The 10,978-nt window shown below is 43.9% G+C and overlaps 1 pseudogene across 4 annotated transcripts; it reads right to left on the minus strand.

The window, feature by feature from the left end:
• Positions 1–1,483: 1,483 nt before the first annotated feature.
• Positions 1,484–4,797, minus strand: LOC147611251 (pentatricopeptide repeat-containing protein At3g57430, chloroplastic pseudogene; annotated as a pseudogene). 4 transcript variants are annotated; one of them, XR_015263724.1, is made up of 4 exons: positions 4,538–4,797; positions 4,304–4,440; positions 3,844–4,042; positions 1,484–3,683 (listed from the first exon to the last, which is right to left on the minus strand). The product of XR_015263724.1 is annotated as a pentatricopeptide repeat-containing protein At3g57430, chloroplastic pseudogene, transcript variant X4 (transcript). The 4 variants fall into 4 exon arrangements; XR_015263722.1 differs by having other exon boundaries at positions 4,520–4,797; XR_015263723.1 differs by having other exon boundaries at positions 4,304–4,797.
• Between the last annotated feature and the right edge of the window lie 6,181 nt (positions 4,798–10,978).

The raw sequence follows: 10,978 nt of genomic DNA on the forward strand, positions 1-10,978 counted from the left end.
ATATATATATATATATATATATATATATATATATATATATATCCAAAGAAAAGAAAAATAAACCTAAGGGAGCTAAAGATTGGAAAAGAAAAATAAACCTAAGGGGACTAAATCTTGGAAAAGAAAAAAAAGAGGTGAAGGAAAGGAAGATGTTTGAAGAAAGGGGAGGCTAAGTTAGGAGTTATGGTGCCTAGGGTGGCTCATAGCAAGTAATGCATAACATGATTAAGAATAAAGGTAATTAAAACTTGAGTAAGATAATTCTAGGCAAGATTAATGAGAAAAGTCACAATAATCATATCATTGTATTAGAGTTGATCTAGCACAACTTTTTATAGCTCTCGTGGAGCTTCCACATCACAAGACATGCTCACCCTTGTACCATCCATGTGTCAATTAGTGCCCACACTCCATGTGCCTCCTTGCGCTTTCCACATGCCTTCTTTTTTACCATTGACTTCACCTTTTACAAGTAACCATACAAATCAACCTTTGAGTTAGGACCCTCGGCCTTTCTTTCTTTTAAATGTGCATGCTCTCCGCCTTGCTCTACTCATGTTGTGTCCTCACAGATTGCCTTTTTGACAGGCTAGGGATAATTTTAAATAGGAGGAGAGGGGGGTTCATTTTTTGTGCATGCTTGTTACATGCATGTGTGTGTGCATTTTTTTTGACCAGGGCGGCTGCTTTATGGTGTGGATGCAGAGCGCCAATGATCCTTGATGATGAATATTAATTGCATTGATGTGCTGCAGCAACAGGGCGGAGCAGGGCGCTGCCTGAATCAGTCGTTGCTGCTGAATGGGTGCACGATGATGATGATCATCATGTTGATGATTGCGTTGATGTGCTGCAGCAACAGGGCGAAGCAGGGCGCTGCCTGAATCAGTTGTTGCTGCTGAATGGGTGCACAATGATAATGAAGATCGTGTTGATGATCCGTTGATGGCCAAAGGAGGGGCAGCGTGGGGCTTTATATAGTGCTGGCCCCCCCAAAGGACCAGGTTGGTGGCGCTGTCGGCCAGCCTGGCCGACCTGGTCAAAAGCCTTTTTAGGCCTTTTAATGAGGTCCTTGGGCTGTTATAGAGGGCCATTTTGGGCCATTTTTGGGCTGCCCTTTTGGGCCTGGTTGTCGCACACCTGCTACATCTGCACCTGGTGCAATGGAGGCATGAAGTGGATGAGGTTAACCAATTGATGACGAAGAAATCAATTGACCTTGCCAAATCTCCTTTTGTAAATGGAGGCAATACTGGAAGCCAAAACCCTTCTAAGACTTTCTGCTGCAACCTTGCTCAATTGTCAACCAAACAATATTGCTGCCTCTTCTTCCCAAATTGGGCTAGCTGAACTGGAACAATAGAACCAAGATTGGGTGTATAGCAAATGCACGCTGTTTTCATGAAGTCCTGCCATTGATGTAGTACATCCAAGTGTCATTCATGTTGATACACAATAAAGCCATTCTATCATGTCTTTAGAGTTCGCATGTGTGTTCTACTTGTATTAAATTTCCTCTTGCTTTCAAATTTTATCATACAAAAATTTTGAAGCTGCCAAAAGGCAGCCACAGGATGCATATCACAAAAAATCACAAGAACACAACCCATCCTTAAAGTGGTGAAAACGATTGGTGTCCCGTATGGTTATCTCACGCCCAACAATCTTACTGATGGATTTGGCCACAGTGTGGCAATCAATACAAGCAGGAAGATTCTTGAAAACATGGATCGGTGTTCCTGGGGGACTGCTGATCAGTCCAAAGGCAATAGCCAGCTTCTCACTGTGATAGCATAGAGGAAAATCACTCTGATTCTTCTTAGCACCATCCTGCAACACACGTAAGCCAGGCCCTGATCCTGCACTTATCATCTGCTCAGACAGTCTTTGTAACTCTGCACAGATTTCTTGCATGTGTGGATGTGAAAAGTCTTCAGCAGCAAACACATGTACCTTGTTATCAACATCAATGTAGCTGCATCCTGCATCTTTTTCCACCCTCCTGTCCTCTATCAGATTTTTTGTATCTTCCTGACCGTCTTCCATGCCAGCTCTGGAATACATGTTTGAGAGCAGCACAAAAGCCGCTGTATTCTGTGGTTCTAAACTGCGAAGGCATTCTGAGGCATGCCTTGCCAGCTCTATATTTCCATGGATTCCACAAGCACCCAGCAAGGCTGTCCAAACCATGACATTTGGCTGGCGTGGCATTTTCTTCAAGAGGTCGTCCATCTTGTCCAGGTGCCCTGCCCGGCCAAGAAGATCTACCATGCATGCATAGTGTTCAGCTGCCGGCATGATGCCATAATCTTGACTCATGGAATGAAAGTAAGATAGGGCATCATCCACTAGTCCAATGTGGCTGCACGCAGATAGAATGCCCATGAAGGTGATGCGATCAGGCTTAACACCCTTTGCAAGCATTTGTTTTGCAATCTGAAGAGCCTCCTTGCCATGCCCATGCTGGGCATAGCCTGCTATCATTGCAGTCCAAGATATTGCATCATGCTTAGACATTTGATCAAACACTTGGCGGGCACGCTCTACACTCCCACACTTGCAATACATGTCTATCAGGGTGCTGTCCACGAGAATGGTGGACTCAAACCTACTTTTCAAGAGAAGGGCATGAATCTGGCGACCCTGTTCTAATGCCCCTATATGGGCACATGCCTTCAGAACGGTTACATAGGTTGCTTCATTTGGCTGCAGAGACTCATCCTGCATTTTCCAAAAGAGTTTGAATGCTTCCTCAAACTGTCTGTGCTGCGCATACCCTGCAACCACTGCAGTCCATGTCACCACATTTTTTGTGGGTAATTTATTGAAAACCTGGCGCGCATGTATCATACTTCCACACTTGGCATACATGTCAATCACAGTGTTCCCAACTTTCATGTCCAGACCATATCCACTCAGTATGATATGTGCATGCACCTGCTTTCCTAGCTCTAAGGATGACAGACCCACACATGCCTTCAGTAAGCTCAAGAAGGTGACCCTGTCCGGCTTCATTAGTTCATCCTGCATCTGAGCAAGAAGCTTGAGAGCCTCATTCCCAAGCCCATACTGTGCATAGCCGGCAATCATGACATTGTATATCACGACATCTTTGTTTGTGAGATTATCAAACACTTCTCGTGCATCTCTGATGCTCCCACACTTGGCATACATATCGACAAGACAGCTTCCAAAAACAGTATCCATGTCGATCCCGCACCTGACCATATAGGCATGAACTTCTCGGCCATGATCTAAAGCCGTTGAGTTTGCACATGCCTTGAGCATGCTCCCAAAGGTGACCGCATTTGGTCGTACAGCTTCCTCTTGCATTCGGTCAAAGAGGCTAAAAGCTTCTACAGAATTCCCACTTTGAGCATACCCTCCTATCATGACATTCCATGAGACCACATCTCGCTCCTGAATTTCCTCGAAAACTTGCCGCCCTTCCTCTATGCTCCCACATTTAGCATACATGCCTACAAGTGTACTATCCAAAAACACATCTGATGTGATCTCACCCTTCATGAGTGCATGGATTTGCTTACCCTCATCCAAAGACTCAGACTCAGTACATGCCTTGAGAACGCTCACGTAGGTAATCTTGGTTGGCTTCACACCAGCTCTTTTCATTTCCCAGAATAGTCCGATTGCCTCTTTGGGCCGCCCACACTTGGAATATCCTGCAATCATCACATTCCATGAGACTATGTCACGTATACGCATGTGTTCAAACACTTTGCATGCATCCTCAAAGCTCCCACATTTGATGTACATATTCACAAGGGTGCTTGCTACAATCACATCCAACTGAAAACCACTTTTCATTATGTGATTATGGACCTGCTTCCCGTCTTCAAGGGATTTGCGAGCGATACAATCCTGCAGGAGACAGCGATAGGTGCCAGACCGGGGCAGGGAAGCTCCCGAGCCTAAGGGATTAAGAGTGTGAAATTCTCTCCTCAGCACTTTCTCTGAATGTAGTGTCTCTGCATGTCTGCAAGTCCAGGATGAGGTCTTGACGTCTTCCATCATGTGGTCTCTGCCGAAAATGGATGTTACAATTTAAGGAAAAATAAAGAAAAGAGGCATTAGAAGCTAACATTATACAGTGAAGTTCAACATGGTGATTAGGGGCTAAAATGCATGCAGACATGCATAGCACACATTATATACACAGGGCATCGGCACAGATCATATATAGACTTACAAGAAAATTAAAATAAATTTTAAGAATTTTTCCTATTTTGTAGAGGGAAAGAATGCTAATTTTTTGGTTTGTTTTATTTGATTGTCATGATACCTGTGGTGAGCTGAGGGTTCCGAGCACAAACGATGGGCCTGAACGTGATGTCTGGGGGGTAACCCCGGGTTAAAGCAAGGCGAGCTGAGGGCCACTTTGGTGTTCTTCTGCATGGATCCCATGAGGTTTCGAAGCCCCTGTTTTGAGCACTACCCTTAATTCTTTGAAAATGCATATAACCTGGAATTTCTGCAGAGAAGGGCTCCCGATTGTTACCTCTTGTCTGCCGGTTACCTTGCACAATGTCTTGTCTGCTGCACCTTGGTTGATGAATTCTTGGCGCCAAGCCTCGCCTGCTGCTGCACCTTCATGTGCCCGTCATCAGAAACCATATTGGAGCCTTTACACACACGGGCGGCGTATGTAACCTTTAAGGACGTCGTGGCACCAACCTTAAAAACTAAGGTAGGCATCCACATACCTAACTCCTCAATAGAAAGAGGGAACGAAGAAAATGACAAATCGAGCTTGGCAAAGCAAGTAGAGAGAACAGTAGCTCTATTGCATGAATGGGAGAATCTTGAGTTACAAACATTTTATCCTTCGTAAGACTCTTCTCATTCCGATGCTTGGGAGTAAGTGACCTCCCTGCGGCACCCATCGTTACAAGGATTTTGTAAGTGTTTGGCCTTTCAAGCTGGGTTTCTCAAGTTGTGGCCTTGATGGACATGCCTTAGGAGAACTTTAAGAGAACTTACAAAATAGAAATGATAAAATTACGACACACAATCATACAAGGTGAGGGCTCAGTCTGTAAAAAACGGTGGTCTGTGAATGTACAATAGACCTATCTTAGGGTTTCGCTCTCTTCCTCCTCTTTTCTCCATGTGCCCTGAAGACTTACCAATCCATAGCCCTTATTGGGCTGTGCTATGGACCAAGACCCCCAACTAAAGTTTTAAAATCTTGGATTAGAAATAACTAGTTCTCCCATGGCCTAATAGTTGAGCATACTCAGTATTTGCCAAACAACTATTTATGTTTCTTGTTCAGAGAGGAGGGTATGGCACTTAACGCTCTGGGGGGGAAGACAGTGGGTCCTCAAGACAGTGGGCAAGACAGTGGGTCCTCATCATGAATTTCCCTTTGTCTCTCTTTCTGTGGGCCCAAACCCTCTCAGTGCCCTGTCTGGGTAGAACTTCCCAACCTCCCTTTGCACCTTCATCCGCTTATTAAATTACTTTTGGAACTGGTAGGAAGACTTCTGAGGGTTAGAGCGAATGCTGAGCTGAACCCCAGATGGCACCCCCAAGCCCTAGTTGAATTTGATTTGAGCAAGGAGCTCTCGTCTTCTCTTGCCATCAATGTAGGATTAGATACTATATTAGACCAACCCCTTGTGTTTAAGAATGTGCCCAATACCTGTTTCCCTTGTGGGTCAAAGGACATTTTATTAGAAACTGCCCAATCACGTTTCTGCCACCATTGTCCCTAGATCCACCTCAGCGGACGGTCTAAAAAGAAGATAGTCAAGTGTCGTTTAACCCCCCCTAAAAATCAAAAGTTATGATTGAATTCAATATTTTATCCTATAACACTAAAGGATTAACTGATGGCAATATAGCCATGATTATAAAGAATTGGATGTCCCAAATCAACCTTCAAGCTATCATAATTTGTTTATAAGAAGTCAAGGTTGCAGGACAACTTCTTAAAAAAAACATGGAACTGGTTTAGCTCCAACCATGTTCAGGGAGGGGGAGGTACTTCTGTAGGACTTCACAACTCATGGATGCCTTTCTATCTAAACCATGAGATAGACTCCCAAAATAGGTGGGTTGCTATTCATCTGCAACATCACGACTGTAAGTTTACATTGGTCTCAGTGTATGCCACAAGTCCGATGCCACAAGTCCGACGGTCACAAAAGCTAAGCTCTGGGAATCTCTCATGCATTTTGTGGACCCTATCATCCTTGTAGGGGACTTTAATATGGTGGAATCACCTCAGGATAGGCTCTTGAATTTGGGACAAACTGTCAGAGGTGCAAAAAGGACAAGATGGGTAGATCTGAAGGGCATTCATTCCCTTCATGATACGGCATGTGACCATGACTTCACATGGGGCAATGGTAGGCAAGGAAATCAACTAAGAAAGGCTAGATTGGATCATTGCTACTCTTTATCAACCATATGTAATAGCTTCTTAAACACTAAAGTGAAAGTGTAATATGTTGAGATATCAAGCTCAACTAGTGCTACGGGGCGAACATTGATGACCCGCTTGGGTGATAGTTTCTGCATCTACACCACTAGCATGGTTGGTGAGATTATGGGTGATATGCAGCCAGTGGGATGACAGGCTGTGTGACAGCCATTTTGGATACTAGAGACTAGCATAGTTATAGTAGCGCCAACTCATTTAGTCGGGTTCACATTATGGACCGACCCTTGTATGTTGTAGTAGTTGAGTACTAACTCGTATAGTGTGTACACTTATCTTTATGTTATGTTGGTTGAGTAGAGAAGAAGAAGATAGAAGAAAATTCAGCTATGATCCATCTCTCTCTTTGTGTCTTGCTCTCTCTCTCTTGTGTGTGTGTTTGATTGCTAGGGTCTGAAGCTCTCCCTCTCCCCCACATTCTCTTTATAATATACCATAGCCTTCTCAGACCACTATCCAATTCTCTGTTCTTTCTCCCAAGGGACCCAAAAAGTCAGGTCAGGGTGGTTCCTTATGGACCCCAAACTGTTCCAACTCCCGATAGTTCAAAATAATCTAGAATTAATCTAGATTACTTCTAAAGCATGGAGCCAAGCTGTGAGAGACTCTAAAAAATTGCTTATTGACATTAAAAAGGAAGTGATCAAAATTAGGGTTGACAAAAGGCATCATAAATTCTGGGAGTTGGAGTTTCTTGAGCAGAGAATAAGTCAAGGCTAGCTACACCTTCAAGACAGTTTGATTTCAGTAAAAGAGAATAGTTAAAAAAAGAAGATGAGATACAGTGCCAACACTTTAAACTGTTCTTTAGGGAATGGTGGGCAGGCAAGTTAGACAGAGCTTCTAAAGAGATATTTAACATTCTGAAAAAGAAGGCAGCAGGCAGCAGATCACATTCCTATGCTTAGGAATAAAAATGGAGTTTGTGCAGAATCGATAGGAGAACCTTGAAATTATCAAGGAGCACTTTTATGATGTTTTTACTTTTAGAAAAGCCCCATTAGAAGAAAGATTTAAAGCTATGTAGACTATTTCAAAATGCAGAAGAAAAAGGTCTCTCAGAGTGGGGCTGGAACTTTGGAGGTTGACTTCTCTAGTGAGGAGATAGAAGCAATTATGGCCATGAAAATGGGTAAGAGCCCTGGGCTTGATGGCCTTCCCACAGAGTTCTTCAAATCTTTCAAGCACTTTCTAACTTCTCCCCTTATTGAGGTTTGGAAAGAATCTATCAGATTTGGCGCTTTTCCACTCTCCACCATAAATGAAGGGGTCATCAAACTTATTCATAAGAGAGGGGCCAAAGAAGATATAGCTAACTGGCAACCAATCACCATGTTACCATATTATAGTAGTGATGTGTGTGAACACACTTAGGACCGCCGGGGCACTTTTTCCCTCACTAGGAGGTTTTTTCCCCCGTGCATTGTATATACGCCCATTATCTTCTAGGGCTTGTAATCTTTCATTTTTTGGCACTCATAATACACTACTGTGTGGTGCTCAAGCTTCCTCATCTTCTTGAAGTTGTGTGTGCATTCCTGCAACCCTAATTCCAACAATTGGTATCAGAGCAGGCTTCCTCCTCCCGGGCAGCATCACCGGCACCTGCCGCTTCATCTCCTCCGATTGCGACGAGGTTTCACGAGCGTCTGCAGGTTAGTATATGCCGTGGGTGAGCCCGTAGGGCTCGATCGTTTCAGAATTTTGATCTGAAGTCATTTCGCCCTCCGTTTTTGCATTCCAAGTACTGCGCAGGCAAAATCGTCCTACTGTGCAGATTTTCTGTCAAGATTAAAATCTGCAGGACAGGTGCCCATTCGTCTGTTTTGGGCTGTGCTACATAGCACAGGTCAATTTTATACAGGTTTACCTCTTACAGACAGCATTTACATCTAGTAGTACAGTCATTGGCCATGGCTGACAACAATGATGTATTCCGCATGTTGGCTGCTGAGGATAAGTTGGATGGCACCAACTATCCATTGTGGGCGTATATGATGCGACATGTATTGGTAGCAAAGGGGTTGTGGAACATTGTGCAGGGTATTGATGCACGTCCTATTGTGGCTGGGAATGCTGCAAACACATCAGAAACAGGTACTGTTGATGATGGTGCAGGCACAAGTGCTGTAGCAGCTGTTCGAGAACCACCACTTTCAGCAGAGCAGATTCGTTGGGATGGTAGAGATGCGCAGGCTCATGCCTTGATTGCGATGTCTGTCAAACGTACCATTATCCCACATATTCGCTCCTGCAGGACTTCTAAGGATGCTTGGGATGTACTTGCCACATTGTATCAGGCAAGAAATGAGGCTCGTGTTGCTTACCTCCGAAAACAGTTGGAGAGTGAGCATATGAACGAAGGTGATTCTATGGATAGCTTTTTGACAAAGATCAAGGATTTCAAAGAGCAGCTCATTTCTGCAGATGAAATCCTGTCAGACAGTTCACTTGTGCAGACTGTTTTGAATGGTCTACCAGATTCTTATCAGGGTTTTGCTTCCACTCTTCGCTTGATGATGAAAGGCAATCCCAATGCCTTATCATTTGAGGAGTTAGTTTCTGTTTTGCTGCAAGAAGACCAGTCAAGGCAAAACAGGAATATTATGCGTGTCGCAGATCAAGCTTTCGTTGCTAGTCAGAGAAGCGGGAAAGGTAAAGCTGGCTTTTCTTCTAGTAAGCAGAAATCTGCAAATGCTGCGCAACCAAAGAAGGAAGACAAAGATGAGAAGAAGGGTGACAAACAGAAGACATTTTGCAAGTACTGTAAGGGAAATGATCATGTCATCAAAGCGTGTCCTAAGCTGGCTGCGAAAGAGGCTAAGAAGAAAGAGGCTGGTATGGCTGTTTGCAGATGCCTCTCCTTCTAACAATGAATCTGCTAATGTTGTTCAAGATACAGAATGGGCATTCAATGCGCAGTGCAGTTATGACCCATCTTTGCATGACACATGTATGTCTGCAGTAGATTCAGATGTATGGTACTTTGACAGTGGTGCCACTAAGCATATCACCTCGCAGCGCAGTTTATTCACTTTCCTTGAGTCTGCTCCCACAGGGAATACTGTCACTTGTGCCAATAACTCCTCTTATCCCGTTAAAGGAGTTGGACAGATTGTGCTGAATGTTGCAAATTGCAACACCTTTACACTTTTTGATGCATTGTATGTGCCAGGAATCAAAAAGAATCTGCTGTCAGTCTCCGCATTTGCCAAAACAGGTTTGGTTGTAAAATTTGTGGATGACAGATGTACTGTTCATGATCTCTCTTGTGGTGACATCATTGTAGCATCTGGTTCACTATGTCGAGGGCTGTATAAGCTCAATATGGATGGCAAATGTGTAGAGGATTCAGCATGTGCTATTATGGATACGCAGGCTATTTCAAATGCAAAACTGTGGCATGCACGTTTTGGTCATCTGAATTTTGCAAGTTTGCTGCGCCTGCAGAAATCTGAAATGGTGTCTTCTTTGCCTAAGCTTGAGGCACCTGTCAAGCATGTTTGTGAGGGCTGCATATTGGGTAAAATGCAGCGTGCTTCCTTTCCCAAAGATGGATCAGTGAGAGCTGAACGCAGATTGCAGCTTGTTCACAGTGATGTTTGTGGTCCCATGCAAACTCCATCATTTGGAAACTACCTTTACTTCGTGACTTTCATTGATGATTTTACCAGACATGCATGGGTATATCCTTTGAAGGCAAAGTCCGAAGTGTTTTTGTGCTTCAAACAGTTTTTGGTTATGGCTGAAAATGTGTCAGAAAGTAAGATGGGCACCCTCCGTTCAGATCGAGGGGGGGAGTATATGTCTTCAGAATTTAATGCATTTCTGGCTGAGCGTGGGATAAAACACCAATGTACAGTGCCGTATACACCACAGCAAAATGGTGTGGCTGAGAGAAAAAACAGGTCTCTCATGGAAATGGCAAGATGTATGGTTAAGAGTCAAAGTCTACCACATGGTTTTTGGCTTGAGGCTGTCATGTGTGCCACTTATGTACTAAACAGGTGTCCCACCAAAGCATTACAGGTTGTCACTCCATATGAGGCTTGGCATAGCCGCAAGCCATCTGTTGGCCATTTACGTGTTTTTGGTTGCCTGGCATATGCATTAGTGCCTGTGCAACATCGCAGAAAATTGGATGACAAAGCTGTCAAATGTATTTTTGTTGGATATAGTGCTGAGAGCAAAGGCTATCGTTTGTATCATCCACAGACAAAGCGCATTTTGGTTAGCCGTGATGTTGTATTTGTGGAAGATGCAGTTCAGCCCTTGGTTTCATGTACTAAGGAGACAAATATCAGCTCACGTGATGTCTATGATACATTGTTGCCTCTTTTCAGTGGTGCACAGTCAAGTGCAATACCTCATGAGGCAGTTTTTCAGCCTATGCAGGTTTTAAATGATGGCACAGATCAGCCTATATCTGATGCAGATGTGCATGATGCACTTGAGGATGAGAGACAAGAGATTGAGGGCTCTAGGAACATGCCTAGATGGCTGGTGCAGACT

This window comes from Cibotium barometz, chromosome 47 (assembly GCF_041138505.1).
Source record: "Cibotium barometz isolate CiBa-2024 chromosome 47, ASM4113850v1, whole genome shotgun sequence".
In the NCBI taxonomy this organism is placed as follows: domain Eukaryota; kingdom Viridiplantae; phylum Streptophyta; class Polypodiopsida; order Cyatheales; family Cibotiaceae; genus Cibotium; species Cibotium barometz.